Source organism: Camelus ferus, chromosome 2 (genome assembly GCF_009834535.1).
Source record: "Camelus ferus isolate YT-003-E chromosome 2, BCGSAC_Cfer_1.0, whole genome shotgun sequence".
Taxonomy (NCBI): domain Eukaryota; kingdom Metazoa; phylum Chordata; class Mammalia; order Artiodactyla; family Camelidae; genus Camelus; species Camelus ferus.
This window is the reverse complement of record NC_045697.1, coordinates 9,717,417-9,734,566: the sequence shown is the minus strand read 5'-3', so window position 1 is coordinate 9,734,566 and position 17,150 is coordinate 9,717,417. Positions and strand designations below refer to the sequence as shown.

At 43.5% G+C, this 17,150-nt stretch overlaps 1 long non-coding RNA gene across 3 annotated transcripts in view; it reads left to right on the top strand.

The window, feature by feature from the left end:
* Positions 1–17,150, top strand: part of LOC116668000 — a 269,658-nt gene that overhangs the window by 83,611 nt on the left and 168,897 nt on the right. For 2 of the 3 annotated variants that reach the window (XR_004325021.1, XR_004325022.1), the window contains 2 exons: positions 451–533; positions 12,191–12,268. This is a non-coding gene — a long non-coding RNA (uncharacterized LOC116668000). The remainder of the gene's footprint in view (positions 1–450; positions 534–12,190; positions 12,269–17,150) is intronic. The other variant, XR_004325024.1, reaches the window with a different exon arrangement.

The following is a 17,150-nucleotide window of genomic DNA, read 5'->3' as shown; positions in this document are numbered from 1 at the left end:
ACAGAGCGAAGAATTCAGGACCAAGGAGGTGAGACAAGTGTAAGCAAAGTACTGGAGGGGTGGACTAATGTGGGAGTCATCCTGAGTGATTCATAGGAGAGCATTATCCAAGCTATGTTCATTATCAATCTGTGTTCTAAGAAAGAGTGGTTCTTTTGTTGAGTAATTTGAAAATATGAAACTTGATTCCTAGGGAACCATAGTGATAGGGATAATAATAAAAATAATAATAGAAATTTTAAAAATTAGAAACATAGGTGATTGCTGACATAAGCCTTACTACCACTCACCAATACCCCATCTTTAATACTAAATGAATGAATCGTTCCTGCTGTTTAAATTAGGCATGGACACATGGCTTGTGTGGACCAATGAAATGTGAGTGGAAGTGATGTGTAACTGCTAGTGTTTATCTCTAAAATTTGCTTTTCACCCTGTCTCTATGACTAGTGGCATTCCCTAAATGAAGACGACTCCCCGTACTCCAATGACTCCATGTCTAGCGTGGGAGGGACATGAAGGATGAACAAGAAGTAAGTTTTTGCTGTTCTAAGCCACTGAGATTTTTGGGTTTGCTTGTTATAGAAGCATAATCTAGCTTATCCTGACAGATAAAAGAGCTAACATTTAATGAGCACTTACTATGTGCCAGATACCACTCACAGTGTTTACATGTGTTAACACATTAATATATTATTAGTGGCTCTGGTATGTCTAGAGGTAAGTAAATACAGAAGTAAAGAAACATGTATAACGTTCTCCAAGTGTATAGAACAATAGATGCCCCTCATTTCTGCTTTGCTTATTTTGGATATAGAACACCTATTGATGCTTTGCAGAACACAACCTGATAACACACACTGGAAAACTCAGGCCTGAAATATGCTCCACTGTCCATCGCTTGAGATGGGGCATCATGGACTGCAGGAAGAATAAAAGCCTTACATAGTGGGCAAATAGGGATAAAGAGTTAAAAATGCTGGCAGTTTCTCCTATCCTTTCCATGGAGGAGCCTGAGATGATTAACGGTTCTTCATTAAAGTGTGACTCTGACTCTTGGCTAACGCTCAGTATCAGAGGAGCACTGGAAGAGGAGGTTGGACGTGGAACAATGGGAAAGACAAGGCCTGTAATTTTGTGGGTTGATCTCCCTAGAAAATCTGCCAGAGTACTAGCTTCTTTTCCTTAAACCAAAACCCCAGGAAAAGATAAAATTCCTTATCAGTTGAATAGGTAGGGGAGCAACTAAGACCAAGAGCAAGAGTTAAGTAAGTCTAAGCTTGGAGCGATGAGGCTCTTGGGGCTAATGCATCCATGGCCAGCATTGCTGTATTAGTCATAGTAATACGACTGAATGGTCATGTATTGGGGAATGTATTACAAAGATGTGAGGCATGATGGCTAATTTAAGGTGTCAGCTTGTCTGGGCCATGGGGTGCGCAGGTTAAGCATTACTTCTGGTTGTATCTGTGAGGGTGTTTCTGGATGACAGCTTCTAAATTGGTGGGCTCAGTAAAGCAGATTGCCTTCCCCAACGTAGATGGGAATCATTCAATACCTTGAAGACCTGAATAGAATAAAGAGCAGATGAAGGAGGAATTTTCCCCGTTTTGCTTCCTGCCTGCCTACTTGAGCTGGGACATTGGTCTTCTCCTGCCTCGGATGGGGATTTATGCCATCAACTCTTCTGGTTCTTGGAGTCTTTGGACTCAGACTAGAATTACACCACCAGACATTCTGGGTCTCCAGCTTAGAGGCAGAAGATATGGGGACCTCTGGATATCGAAACTACATGGAAAGGACTCAGGACTGTGCTCACTGATTATATGGCTTAGAACATTCTTCTATCAGACCTTGCATGCCTGACTCCTCCTCATCATTCAGGCCTTGCCCAAAATGTCATCACTACAGAGGGGACTTTGCTGATCTCTCAACTTTGCAGGACCAAGTCACTTTCCATCACATCACTCTGTTTTACTTACACCCCAGCACTCACTACTACCTGATATTTTTTTGTTGATTTCTTTGTTCATCATTTGTCTACACTTAATAAAATGTATGTGCCATGGGGACAGAGACCTTGTAATTCTTGATAAGGAACAACCAGTATCCAGCACAATATCTTACACCTAATAGAAATGCAACAGCCTTTCAGAGTGATCAACTGAATGAATTCTCAAAGGAATAACAGGTGTAACACAAAGTAATGGAGCTCATTACAGTAAAACACACATAAAGGTGACAAAAACAAACCCTAAGGTGGTAGCATTCCACCAATAGCAGGAGACAGATGTGGAAAAGCCCTCAGTCCATGTCTATAAAATGGACCTGTGCAGGACTACAAGTCAGGGTTGCTGTGTTGCCTGACTCAAGAGGCTACCCTTCATACCTAACTCCACTGAGGATGGGTTTGTGACACTTACTGGGTGTTTCCACAACCTCCATAGTTTAACCCTAGCAAAGCATCTACAGTTCAGGACTGTGATTGTTTGTTAACTTACCTACCTCAATATTTAGCCCACATGGTCTTAGCAAGACTATGTCTTATTTGTGACATTGTTCAGCTCATAGAATATTTAATAAGAATTTGTGAAATGGATGCATTAATGAACAGTTTTATAGACAATCCCTTTATCACCTCAACCCAATTGTTGACTCTCATACTAATGCTTACTGCCTGCAGCTTGAGCCTATTCTAGACTTCAGGTCCAAAATGGCAGATAGATTTCATCCCATATGCCATATTGACTACTATTAGTTGCTACCTAAAGGCTTGTAAAGAGAAGGCTCTCAAGGCTAGTTCTAGTGTCTAATGGACATGGGTATCATGATTGATTAGTAATGTCTGCACTAGGCAAGGGACAGAGTGGTGGCATGAATTCCATGTATTTTCTAACCCAAACTTATAGCCTCCTCATTAGTGAAGGGCGCCTGCAACTGATTCACTCTTACCCAACACCTCTTTATAGTCAGTATTTCAACCAAATGCAGAAATCACATTGCATGTGCTCATGATATCAAGATAGCTGCTGTAATGCCAGTCCCCACATTCTCACACCATTATGTCAAGAAGAAAACAAGTTTCTTCTCACCTGTCTCTTTTCATCAGGGAAGAAAATCTTTTACAGAAACCCCCAATGGACTTCCCCTTTGTGCCTCATTGGCCAAGGTTGAGTCACATGGCCATGCCTGAATCCAGCCCTGTCAAAAGAAATAGAATTGCCTTTATTGGCTTGGACTGATCAATATTCCTTTCTTGAGTCTAGCCTGGAGCCATCTTCCTTGAGATCATGAGAAGATTAACATGAACAAAATCAAGGACTTTCCTTTAAGGAGGAAGGAAGCAGAGTGGGGTTAGTTATGCAACTAAGAACGTCTTCTGTAATTCACATTTGTATCTCAAATTCCAAAGACTGCAAATCACTTAGTAGGGCCTGTGAAATAGTTGTGCCAAGAAAACCCCATTCTTTCCTGTACTTCCAACTACCTACTCAGTATCTCCTCTTGGATTGCCACCAAACCACCAGATGCTAAGAGGGAGGTGTGGCACCTATTCCGCTGGGCCACTTTTGTCTTTGTTTTCTGACTGTCTCTCTGCCAATAGCCAAGTACCTCTGCAACACTCTTTGCTGAGATGTTACTGAGGAAGTGAGTACGGCCCAGTGGAAAGTGGGCTGGAAAACTTGGTTTTTGTGTGTAGCCTGATGCTAACTTGCTGGTTGACCTTCGGCAAGTTCCTTAACCATCTGAGCCTCTGCACTTCTCTCTGCAACCCCTAAGAATGCCTGAACAGTGTCCCGTGGGAATCTTCACCCAAGGATATTCTTTTGTAGGATTCTCAAAGGAAGCTAGATTGAAGTTGTAAATATTGAGTGAAAGGATTTTAGGCAGATTTAAGTCTAAGGGCAGTGCTTCCTAAACAAAGACCTGCTCAGCCTTCCCACCTGTGCTCATGAAGGTAGCCACTTCTTTTGCTTCCTGGCAAGGCCGACTGCAACCCAAAGCTGCCAGGCCACAGTGGCTGGGAGTGTAGTTATAGTTCAAGTTTAAACATGAATGACCAGAGAGGATGACTCCTGATTTAGGGCCACCCCCTCTTTGGCTGGCAGGGATTTCAGGGGCAGTTAGGAGGAGGCTGCAGGAGGAAATGGGGCAGCTGCCAGCAGGATACCTGCAAAACCTGAATGGAAAAGGGCCCCAGGCTGGGAGGTGGAGCGGCCCTCTGCACTCAGGCCCTCCTCCTCCTTTCTCAGCACTTGGGTCTCTCCCCAGAGCAGTAAGCCTCGGTCTGTGGGACAGAGGATCTACCCACTGTGGAGCCACCTGAGTTCCAAGTTGCCCGTGGAATCAGGTTTGAACTGCTGGTGAGCTGGACTGTGTGATAGAAAAAGACCAAAGTCTTCACTTCTGCCATGGTGCCAAATTGTGTCGGTTACCGATCAGTTTTCACGTGGGAAATTCTTGGCTGGTTTTGCCCTTAGTGAAAGCTCCCTTCACTTCAATGCTGCTCTCTGAGAGATTTATATCTTGACAGACTGGAGCAGCCACAGAAAGTGTTCCCATGACCTGAGTAACTAAACACAGCTCTGTGTGTGAATACAATAGAGATACGTTTTTCTTCCCTCCTGATATCTTTTGTATAATTCATAACTTGTTGGCTTGTGCAAGTCACCTGGCCTCCATGGGTCCTAGTGGTCTTGCTGTAAAGCGGGTATGAGGATGCCTATTACCTCTTACATTTTACTTCCAACAAAGCCGTTCATTCATCTCATCTAAAGTCTTTGACTTGATGGGGTTACCTCTAGTTTTAAGATCTACAGTTTGCTGAAGTAAAATGTGACTTTTATTTAGTTTTGCAAAAGAACCCTTACTTAACTGATCTTAGTGGGGGAAAAGCCCTGTTAAATTCTGCATTGTCACAGGTCAGGTAGTGACAGGCTTGACTTCTTCAAAGGCTCTGGTTCAAATAATAGCTCTAGTCTAGTGGCATCTCTTTATAAGATGCACTGCACTTTTGCCTTTCAATTTGCAACTTCATTTTCTCCCCACAATAACCAGTAAAATTGATATTATCACTTCCATCTACCAAATAAGAATATTGATGCTTGAGGGGAATAAACGATGTTCCCAAGGTCACCCAGAAGAAATAAGCAGAATCAATACCTAGAACTAGGTCTTCTGACTCCACACCCAGTGCCTTTTCCACTACAGAGATGATTACACTAGCCATGTCTTGGAGTTGTTTAATGCTTTATCTCAAAATCAGTCAAAAATATAATAAGTGCCTACTATGAGCCAGGCTCTTTGATAAATGCCAGATAACTCCCAACCCCTGTGCTACAGAAGCTCATGGTTGAATAGTCAAGATAAGATTCCTGCAGAAATAGCCCCAATACAGAGCAGAGTGTAAATAGCTTAGGAAGTAGAGAGTGCTCAGATCGTGGGGGCCATTGAACGTCTAGCTAAGGTGTTTGGAATTTATTGGTAGATCATGAGGAGCCACTGAAAGCCTTGGTTGAGTATCCTGTGTTCAATAAGCTCTTTCTTAAGCAAAATAAAGAAGACAAAACACGGGAAGAGTTTAGAGCAAGGACTTGCATGTTCACCATTTTCCACTAGAGGAAAAATGGAGAACAAGCAAGATGCAGTGATGTGCTTAAGTCACAATGAGTGAGAGAGAACAGGGGCTCTCACTAACCATCCTCCTCCATGCCCTTTTCTTAATTTCTATTGTGCAGACATGGTAGAAGTTGACTGGATAGGAAGACAGGAGCTGGTGCACCAGAGGGGCTGCCCTAGCTTTCATCTCCTTCTCTGGGTAATTGTATACAAGTCTGCTGGCTCTTAGAGGCTACTTTAGTCCTGCTACTTTTCTGCCAGGCCCTTACCATGTGACATGCTCTGACCAATAGGCTGTTAGCAGACCTGACACAGTAGTGTTTTGAAATGGCCTTGTGCTCTGGGCTTTGCCCTCTTGTACCTCTGTCATCACACATGAGCCTGTGCGGGCTAGCTCAGAGTGAGACAGCACTGCAAAGTTGTGTGCAAAGAGTGGGTACAAGGTCGGAGGAAACCTGGGACATCATTGCAATTTAACAGCATCTGTCTGCTGTCACACCCACTCTTCCCATATCACCATACTGTTTCTCCACAGTATCTATGCTGAATTCCATTCATGTCATCTAGGGCTACATGAGTGAGTGGACTAACCCCCTGATCCTAGGTATGCCCCATCGCCTATAAGTGCAGCCCAAATATCATTTCTTTCAGGAGATACTAAACACTCCTAAATCCTCCTAATGGTTCTCTTCTCAGTGCACCTAGAGCAAGTAAAAATGCACTCTGAAGATATTGAATGAATATACTGTTTTTGATATATTGTCTCATTTGAATATCTCCTTCAAGCAAATATGTAGCAGACGGGGATTCCAGGTAAGAGGCGGAGAGAGTGTGTGAGAGCCCCAAGTAGCTACAAGTTGAAAGGTACCTACCCCAACCTGTAGGGACTCTCCAATGGTGGTTCCTTAAGAACTCAAGGAAAAGGTCTTATCCAGGCAGGAATCATGGATTTCAGTCCCCAGAGTCTTATCCACAGGGCAGAGGATGAAAGATGTAATTGAGAGTGGATATTTGGTATGAGAGGATCTTAAATTTGTACACATCCAGGGCCCCTGTCATTATCAGAAATACTAGTGATACATAACTGGGCACCTATTATGTATCTTCCAGGTAGATGTTGTAACTCCCATTTAATGTATGAAAAAACTGAGACTCAAAAGAGAAGTGATAACCCAAGATCAAAAAGCTAGTAAGCCAAAGAAATATAGTCCAAACCCAAGCCTCCTTAACCCAGAGCCCAGCACTTTTCTGCTCTGCCACTTCCAAGATGTATTAGTACCATCGTGTTTCCAGCTGTGAAACTACCTCATCTAAGCTGTCAGACTCTCCCCAGTGGGGCCACACCACCAGGTGGGGATTTGGTGAGAAAGGCAGTTGTGAAGAAGGATCCTAGGAGAACTTGTCTGCACTCCCATGGACAGACGTGCACCTGGCTCATGTCCCACCATCTACAAGCCCCACGTGTCCCAGTTGGCCGTAGCATTGGCTGGTGGAACACAGTAGTACTTGTTGGAGAGGAAGGAGCAAAAATTCTAGCTCTGGCTCTGCTGTGTGACTCCAGGCAAGTCAAAACCTCTTGGTTTGAGTTACTTAAAAGCTATAAAATGAGGGAGTTGAACAACATTCAATTCAGCACTCAACTTTGGGTCCTACTAGAGCTAGTGAATGAATCAGAGTGAAGAGTGACAGAGAGTCAGTCCCTGCCTCCAAGGAGCGCACGGTCCACTGAGGCAAGAGCACAAGCCCTGGTTCCTCTGACACAGCTCAAGCTGTAGTGAGAACTGTGGCAGAGGTGTAGACATACCAGCCACACTGCCAGGGGTGACAAAGAGGGAGAGACCTGTAGGGAGGACTGAGGGAAGGTTGCCCCGGAAGCTGACAGGCAGGGGAAGCTTCAGGAATGAGTAGAGTTTTTTAAGAGGAGTTAAGGGTCTCATTTCATCTGAGCATCTTCAGCGTCTGTCAGAGTGTCTGGCAAATTGCATGTCTCAATGTCTGCTTGTTGACTGCAGATGGAGAGATGATGGAGGATAAATTAATGGGCATTTCAGCCACAGAAATGCTATATTCCATTGTTTATAGGCTCCACAAGGCAGCAAGAAAAGTAATTATATTGTGCTTTATATTTTATAATCTGGCCAAGAAGTCTGACATATATGGAAACACATTGTGCTCGTTATTCTTTTGGGTGATTTAAGGGTATTGCTTATTATAAACACTTTGTAATGTGGGGGAAATTGTAAAGGTGTGACTAATCTTATCATCCAAAGATGATCAGTTTTAACATTGTTCTATACTCTTCCAATCTTTTCCCTGTGCTTACACATACACAAACACGCGCAAACACTTTTTCCCATACATGGATTGAAAATACGTTCAGATGGGAAACAAAATGAGATAACATAGCTCCAATAGTCTATTGGACTTTTTATGAAAATGAAACCCATGGTAAAATAAAAGAAGGGCGTAACATGGCATCTCAGGCTATAGACGTTCAAAATATTAAAAAATAATTTCTTTTTTTCCAAATATAGTCTTTCTTTTCTCTGCAAAACAGTGATGTTAATGGTGATGATAATGATTATCATTCATTAACCCCCTACCAGATACCAAGCAGTGTACAAAGTACCTTTTTTTATCTCAGCACAACTTTGCAAGTTGGATAATGCTATCTCTCTTTTAAAGAGGAAGTTTAGAAAGTTGCCAAATATACTAGCTGGGAACCCAGGCTTCTCCAACTCAAAGCTGAGTTTTCACTCCAAGGATGTCAGAAGTGGTGTTCTAGAGGTTTCCGCACAGGACTGAGAACCAGACTTCTGAATGTCATAGGATCCTTGCATAACTTTAAAGGGCTTTCGATGATGTGTCTTTGTGCTGTAGACGTTCTAATGGAGCTGACAGTGGGCTGCTGCAGTCAGTTGTTGGCTGCCGTGCCTGTTAAAGTCCCTGGACTTACCTCTCTGACAGCACTGACTACATGAGTTTCAAAGAGTGTCTTGCACAACCATCCCCTCTGAGCTCCCTGCCAATAGCCTGCATCAATTGCCAGCCATGTGAGTGAGCCATCCTGGACCTGCACCCCAAGTAAGGCTTTAGATCAGCATAGGTCACTGTCCACAGGCTGCAACCGCATGAGAGACCCAGTGGGAGAACCAACCAGTGGGGCTCGCTCAATCTGCTGGACCAGGGAAGATACTAATAAATTTTTCTTCCATTCAGGGGATAATTTTGTTACACAGTAATAGATAATCATAGCAGTGACATTGAGTTGGTTTGAATTTCAGATCTAAGAAATTTTTCCAGGAAATTTTTTCCCAGTAAGTGGATTTTTGGCTTTAAAATTCAAAGTCATATGCAGGAAAGTTTGTTTTTGACTGTTATGTAACTGGCCACCTCCATTAAATGTTGGCAGTGAGGGTCTCTTCTGCACCTATATTGGCAAAAGGCTCTGTGTAGATAGACATTTCAATAGCTTAAGTTTTGGCAACACCATTAGTGTATTTTAAAAAGGGAAAAACATGGTGTCCAGAGCCAAAAATGACTTATAAAGATTCCTGATAAAACCATGAAAAAACCATTTAGAAATATTGAGAATAAATTAGGTTACAGAGTGATATGCAATACAGGGTTTAAACAGGCAAGTCATATTGGCCTGATTTTCTTGTGTAATAACATTCTGGGCCAGTAGATTGAGAGGAAGTAGACCTGCATTCCTGAACAAATTTATACTTACTCATAATAGATTATTCACTGTATATTTGTGTGGATAATCCTTGCTGAGATTCTGTGATACTCTTTTCTTTTTTTTTTCAGGTAATGATAATAATTTGCTGATTTCATAAAAGAATTTGCAAGTTACAGTTTTATTGATCTAGAATATTTTAAACAGTCTTGGCATTGTTTGTCTTCAAAGTCTTGTTAGAATCCTTTTATAAAACTCTTCGCCTAGAGATCTCTGTGTACATGTTGTGTGTATGTGTGAGAGATCAGGGGGTGGGGAGTCAGTGGTGACTTGTAGAATTCTGACTTGCACAATTGTTTGGATAGTAGTGCCATTGCCTAAGATAGGGAGCTTTGGAAGAAGGCCTGGACTGGGTGAAAATCTCACGGATTTAATTTTAGAGAAATGGTGATTTTCAGACTTTGGCTGGGGTGGAGGACTTGACAAGGAGACTTGGACAGAAGCTGTGTTTACATATTATATTAGTTTACTAGCACTGCTCTAACAAAGTACCACAAACTGGGTGGTTTAAATAACAGAAGTTTATTATCTTACAGTTCCGGAGGCTAGAAGTTCAAAAATCAAGGTGTCAACAGGGCTGGTTCATTCTGAGAGCTCTGAGGGAAAATCTCCAGGCCCTTCTCCCAGCTTCTGGGAGCTCTTTGGCTTGTGATGTCATAACTTCAGTCTTCCCACATCATTCGCCCTGTGTGTGTGTCTGCTTTCAAATTTCCCCTCCTTATGAGGACACTAGTTATACTGGACTAGAGCCCCTTCTAAAGCCTTCATTTTAATTGTGTTACCTCAGTGAAGACCCTATCTCCAAATGAACTCACTTTCTGAGGTCCTGGGGTTTGGGACTCCAACACATGTGCTTTGAGGGGGGAGCACAGTTCAATGCATCACAAATATCAAGCATGCTGTTCTAACTTAGATGTTGTTCATTTGGGGGTAGCTTATGGGGCAGGGGAGGCTAGTGAAGAGTGAATGAAAAAATGATCTCTCCCTCTGCCATTCCTTGTTGCTGCCACTGATTTGCTGCCACATATGAATCTGAGGTGACTTCAAGATATCAAAAGCAGATGTTATGCCAAGTAAAAGAAGTCAGTCACATAAGACCACATACTGTATTGTTGCATTTATATGAAGTGATGCAAATAGGCAAATCCATAGAGACAAATTTGCAGTCGCCTAAGACTGGGGCTGGGGTGGGATGTGGACTGCTGCTAATGGGTTTCTTTTGGGGGTGATGAAAACGTTCTAAAACTTGACTATGGTGATTGTCACACAACTCTGTGACTACTTTAAAATCCACTGAATTATAACTTTAAATGGGTAAGTTATATGGTTTGTGAATCATATCTCAATAAAGCTGCTAAAAATCAAAGCAGATGTTAAGTCAGCAGTTGGAATGTAAGGGTATTTGAGTAAATTTTTCAGTCCATTTCAGTCATGAGATTCTAAGACCCTGCATTTTTTTTCACCTCTCTGGAGCTCAGTTTTGTTATTTGTAAAACGAGGAGACTGGAGTCTATGTAATAGACGATCCTCTCTTCAATTCAATTAAAACATCACCCGACGTTCTTATTTTACCTACGGAACAGACTAGCTTAGTGCGAGCATGGGCTTTGAGAGCAGCAGACCTGAATTTGAATCTGACTCTTTTACCTACCAGCTCTGCAACTTTGGGCAAATTATTGTACCTCTCTGAAACTCCATCTCCAAATCGGGACATGGAATGGGAATAATAATGATGATGATGATGATGATGATGATGGTTCTTTCCTCACGGGGCTATTGAGAGGATTTGAGATGCTAATATTCTAAAGAGTTTAGCAACATTTGGCACCTGGTAAATCCCTAAAAGGCAGTAGCTATTATTGCCATCAGCATTAACTTTCTCAGGTCAAGACTAATGACTCTACTTCACCAAAATGGGCTGGATGATTCTTTTTGCACAGGTGTTGATTTGCCCTTTCATAGTCGCTGCTCTATCAGTTACACAGCCTACGCAGTATTTAATTTTTGAGTATTTTGACACAGTAACATCTGTGTTAGTCCAGCAGATATTTTTCCTCGCACTCCTCCTGCATCTGGTAAGATCTCTGTGTTATCAAATAGTCAGTTTGTCTCTGTTTTCAAGAGGCACCAAATGACATGTAGAATGTGACAAACGCATGATCATTCGTAGCAATCTGATGGATGCTAGTGTGTCTCTTTTATACTACGGAGCACCTATTCTGTTGAAAACAATATGCCAAGCACAGAAGGAAGGGCACAAATGAACAATATAAGGATGCTACTCTCACGAGTCCCATGATTCAGTGGGGAAGATGCTCCCACGTGTCCATTCTGTCATATATCAGATATTTTCTGAGCATAAGAGGAAGATGGAATCTATGCAATGCAGTGCACTGTGCGGAGCCCTATGCCAGATGCATGAACTAAGCGCTGATGACTCTTGGAGAAAGGCGTGCTTAACGCAACATGGAGCTGGCATTCAGGCCAGATGGCGAGGTGGCCGAAGGGCATTCTGGTCTAAAGCTGGGGAACACATTAAACTTCTCATTCTTCTGCAAACAGGTCATGTCCTTTTACGATCTGCCTTTCTGACTCGGAGACCAAGGCAGGCTTCGGGTCTAGGTAAAGCTGCTTCTGAAATGACAAGTAGAATTTGGATATTAGTGAAGGGACCAGGGAGGGCCATCATAGGGAGGGAAACTGGGGTTGGGTTACGAAAGGCCTTAATGCTAAGAGAAGACAAAAACTTTTTTTTTTGTACGTGAATGTTCATAGCAGCTTTATTTGTTATAATCAAATGCTGGAAACAACCTAAATGTCTATCAACAGGTCGAGAGAGAAACGGTGATATGTCCACACAGTGGACGTGCTGCACATGCAACATGCCAGGCGGCAGCTACAACACGGGTAAGTCTCAGAATAATCATGCCGAGTGAAGGAAACCAGGCCAGGAAAAAGGTACATGCTCACTCACTGGTTCTATTTATATAAAATTCTAGAAAATGCAAACTGATATATATGTAGTGATATATGTAGTGATACATAGTGACAGAAGGTGGGTCGGTGACTGCCTGGGTACAGGGACGGGAGGGAGGAAACTTGGGGGTGATGGATGTTTATTATCATGATTGTGGTAATGGATTCACAGGTATGCATATGGAGAAGACAAAAACTCTTAGAGGGGAGCGACAAGCCCAGAATTATGCATATAAATCTGTGCGGGTGTGTGCACATACGTGCTCTGAAAATATGACACACAGCCTGCTTTCATCCTACTTGTTACATGGTGTTTTCAACTCAAAATTTTGTATGCGTTGATCAAGAAATTGCCTTTTTTGGGGGGTAAGTGTTTGAGCAACAATAGGCGGCATGTGGTTTCAACATGAAGCCCACCGTTGACTCATCTGTCTCTCAGCGACTGAGATTTTTCATTGTCAATAACGTTAATTACATCCATCACTCATTCTAAAGTGACCTTTATTATCGCTACCCTTAATGACATTCTCTCTGTATGGGCTCGCATTTGGGTGGCTCAAGGTTAGCGACGTCAGCCCTGAGTTTTTACCATCAGGCAGTCAGAGCTCCAGAGGTACGAGTTAGACTCTCAAGCTCTCCTGTGGCTCCACCTCCCCCCTTACATGCTTGAACTGAAGTGCTGAACCAGGCTCTTCTATGAGGATGCAAAAAAGTGTATTTCCTGTTCATCAAACAGTTCTACATTTCAAAGGGTTGGGGCAAGATTTATTAAAAGAAAAAAAAAAGAGAGCTGGAAGGAGCAAACATTTATTAAGACATCATTGAGAGAACATGGACCTTAGAGTCCGAAGACCCGAATTGAAATCTCAGATCTGCCACTAATTTGCTGGGTAACTTGAGCAAATCGGTTCCCTGCTCCGGGTCTCAGTTTTCTCCTCCTTTAGACAATCAGGGTGGTACTATCTCCCTTACTGGGTTGCTGGAGGGTTGAATGAGGTTCTATATAGAAAGCAGTCCATCCAGACCCTGGCTCAAGGTTGGCTCCTATTCTAGAAGTCCCAGGAGAAATGACAGCTGCAGACTATCATCTCCTGCAGGTTTTAGAATGTGTGTGAAGGGAAACATAAAATAAAACCGTCCCTTGAAAATCCCTTAAATCAAAGGGCAGCCTACATGGTTTTACGTAGATTCATAGATTACTTCTGGTTAGTGGCCAGTGTAAACACAAAACAGGTAAACAGACATATATTTTTTCACTGGAATCTATACTCATCACAGAACAGCAAGCTCACCGTATTAGAAGTCCATGGAAACCAAGAACCACTGAGAGAATAGGAATGGGAAAGGTGTATCCAGGGTGGCTTCCTGTAGAGTGATGCACTTGACTCAAAGCTCTGCTGTTACCATCTTGAAAATCTTAGTAGTTTTTGAACAAGGGCCTCTCAATTTTATTTTCCTCTGGGTCCCACAAGTTATGTAGTCAGTCCTGGTCCTATCTTCCAGTGATTGTTTCCCTCTACTCCTTTGCACCCCCATTTGGTACAGATGAATTCACACGAGATAAATGTTTACACAGTATGTCTCTGCAGTGGAGTAACTACTGTACACAGTACCTTTGTGCGTTTTCAAGTGCACCCAGGGAGATTGGTATAAGTGTCCCCATTGGATAAGATGTGTAATTTGCTCAAGGTCATAGACTAGGAAGGGTTCAGATCAGAACCGATATGCCTGTCTACACTTACTACTGTACTATGAAAAATGAGAGAAAAATGCAGGACAAGTAATTCTAGTTCAAAAATACACACAGTGGCAAATGCCAGAAAGAGGATGTTTGAACTGAACTGATGTGCTCGGGCCATGCTGGACTCAGCAACGCATCACTTACTTACATTGAATTTTCTGGGTTACGTGCTTGCTTCCTGACATGGAGGCTGTGGGTTCTTATGCATCATTGTATCCCCAGCCCCCAGCACAGTGCTTGGCACTTAGAAAATATTCAGTAAGCATTTGCTGAGTGAATGATACTCCCGCCAAGTTCTTCACTCAGCACGGACTTAGCCTTCCTGTGCCGCAGATTGACACCTTTGCTCTGTCTCTTCTTTGAAGATTTCTCTGACACAAGAATATTCTTTAGCTCACATAATGTCTGATTATAATCAAACAAAACGTCCTAATATCATAACAAAAAAAAATTTGATGATGGCTCTTTTCTATAAAACTTTGCTAGTTTATTATATATTTAAATGCTGTCAGAACATTCCAGTTATCATTTCATTCTCCACTAGCTAGGAGTCCCTTGAAAAAGGCCTTAGGAGAAAGAATTCCTCTTCCAGGTTGCTATATATATATATATATATATATATATATATATATATATATATATATATTTAAATCTCACTGTACTGAGTTATCATAGACATACAAAAAGCTACGCATACTTAATGTACATAACTGAATGAGTCTAGAGATAAGAGTATGCCCATGAAACTATCACCACCCTAATCCATCCTCTCCAAAGTGTTTCCTACTTCCCTATTGATTTATTGTTACTATTTTTTTTGTGATGAAAATGCTTAACATAAGATCTATCCTCTTAGTAAAATTTTAAGCACATAATACAGCGTTGTTAACTATAGATGCTACTTAATACCCCACGTCAGCTGTGTTCCCCCACTGCGCCTGGGAGTTAACATACACCCTCTGTCATTGCTTACTCATCCCTTACTCTGACCCGCAGTCAATGTGTCATAAGGGGCTATTGATTTTTCCTCCTAAATTTCCCAACACCATGCTCCCTCACCATGACCCACCACCTCTCCAGCTTGGACCCCACTTTTCTCCTTCCTGGACTGCTCCAGTGGCCTCCTGCCAAGCCTCTGGCATCACGCAGCAGGTGGAGAGGTCTTTCAATACAGGACTGTAACCTCAGCACCTTCTGCTTGAAAGGCCTCGCTGGCTTCTCACTGCTTACAGAAAAAGTTGTCATCTCTTGGCACAGCATTGGGGAGCTTCACTATCTAGCTCCAAACTCACTTCCTAGTTGGTTCTCCTGTGTAAACCCATCCTTGAAGCCGCTCACAGACTGACCCTGATACAGAGGTTAGTGCTGAAGGGAGATCAACACCTGTGGGAGGGTGGACAGAGGGAGCAGGGAAGCTGTGATGATGGCGACCTCTGCCAGCCCCCCTGGGAGCACTGGAGATAAAGCGCTGTGGAATGGTCCCCTTCTGGGGGCCACAATATGGCCGGCCTTTGCACCCGCATCTCCGCCAGTGCTCCTGGAACGGGTGACCTTGGGCCAGGAGGCTCTCTGCAGCAGAAGCCCCCACTCAGGAGCTGCCAATGGCAGGTGTCTGTCCTCAGCACAGCCAGCAGCTGGGCAAGGGGTCCTTCCCTCCCAGAAGGAGAATCGGGAGCACATCTCCACATCTCTGCCCTCACCCTCCTTCCCCTCCGCAGAACGTTTACTCCCGTTTCTGTGGCTTCATGGCTTGTACTTGTTCCTTCTGTTGGAAGTGCCCTTTGCCTACTGCCCTCTCCCTTTCCCCTGGTACTCTCAGTTTTCCTTCGTGACTGATGCCCATGCTGACTTCTCCGGAAGCCCCTGCCCACTCTCCCAGGCAGAGTTGGCTGCTACTCCACTGCTTCGTAGGCTCAGTCCACTCACGCTGCTCACCTGCACTACGTGATAAGCCTGGGCTGGACACGGAAGGTGAAGGAGACACAGGTCTGCCCCCCGACCTGCTGGGGAGACTCCCCCTCTCTTGTGCCCAGCAGGACTTCGTGCTGTCTTGTAGCATCTGCCACACTGCTTATTTATGCGCCCACTTGATCACTCACTCGTCCATTCACTGGGTGTTAATCACGTCCTCGCCTCCCCTGTGCCCAGCATTCTGCGCAGCACTGGGGATACAATGACCAATAGTCAGGTTTGCTGACGGACAGAAATTAATCAATGGGTTATACAAAGCCTGCGTAATGCTGGCTTGCACAGAGCTGATGAAGAAGTTCATGGAGCCGTGAGGTTTTACAATAGGGTGCTTGACCCGGTCGAGAGGTTACGGGAAGTGGCCGGGAGAAGTGATAATTATGATCTCCAGTGGAGATTACAGAATGCACACAGGTCCCGCGGCAGGAGAGTGGATGGAGATGGGAAGGTGTGAAAGAACTTTGGTGAGGCTGGAGTTCACAGAGTGAGAGAATAGTAGGGAGCGATGCTGTTGTGATTGCTAGTGATCATGTGGAAGTTAATCACTTGTCTTTGGCATTCAGTGGGAAGTCATTAAAAGGCTCTAAACAAAGGATTGAAATGATCAGATTAGAGATCAGAAAATGGGTGCTGGCCTCTGGAGAGCAGACTGGAGAAGGGAAAGGATTCCACGGAGACACCGAGGAGGCTATTTTCAGTCACCCACTGAGATAAGGGCAGCTTGGAGCAGGGTGGGGGCATGGAGAGAAGGGGCTAGATCTACAGCAATTTAGGGAAAAACTGACGAGCCTGGGTGATTGGTTTGTATGTGACTGGGGATGAAGACAGGGAGCTGTCAAAGCTGCCTATGGATTCCAATTAATCACTGATCTTTTTGGATTCAGAATCCAGTGATAATTACAGGTCACTTAGTAGAGACAGACCCACAGATGTGCACATACACACAACATTTTGCCTGTCACTTCAGAGGGATACAGAGAACTTCCAGAGCCCATTCCTGAGTCCCAGGTGGGCAAAGAGACTGTATCTTATTCCTTGCTGTGCCTCTAAGTTCTGATTCTAGAAAGCAGCATAGAATCTGGCACTGGTCTGTGTTTGTTGAAG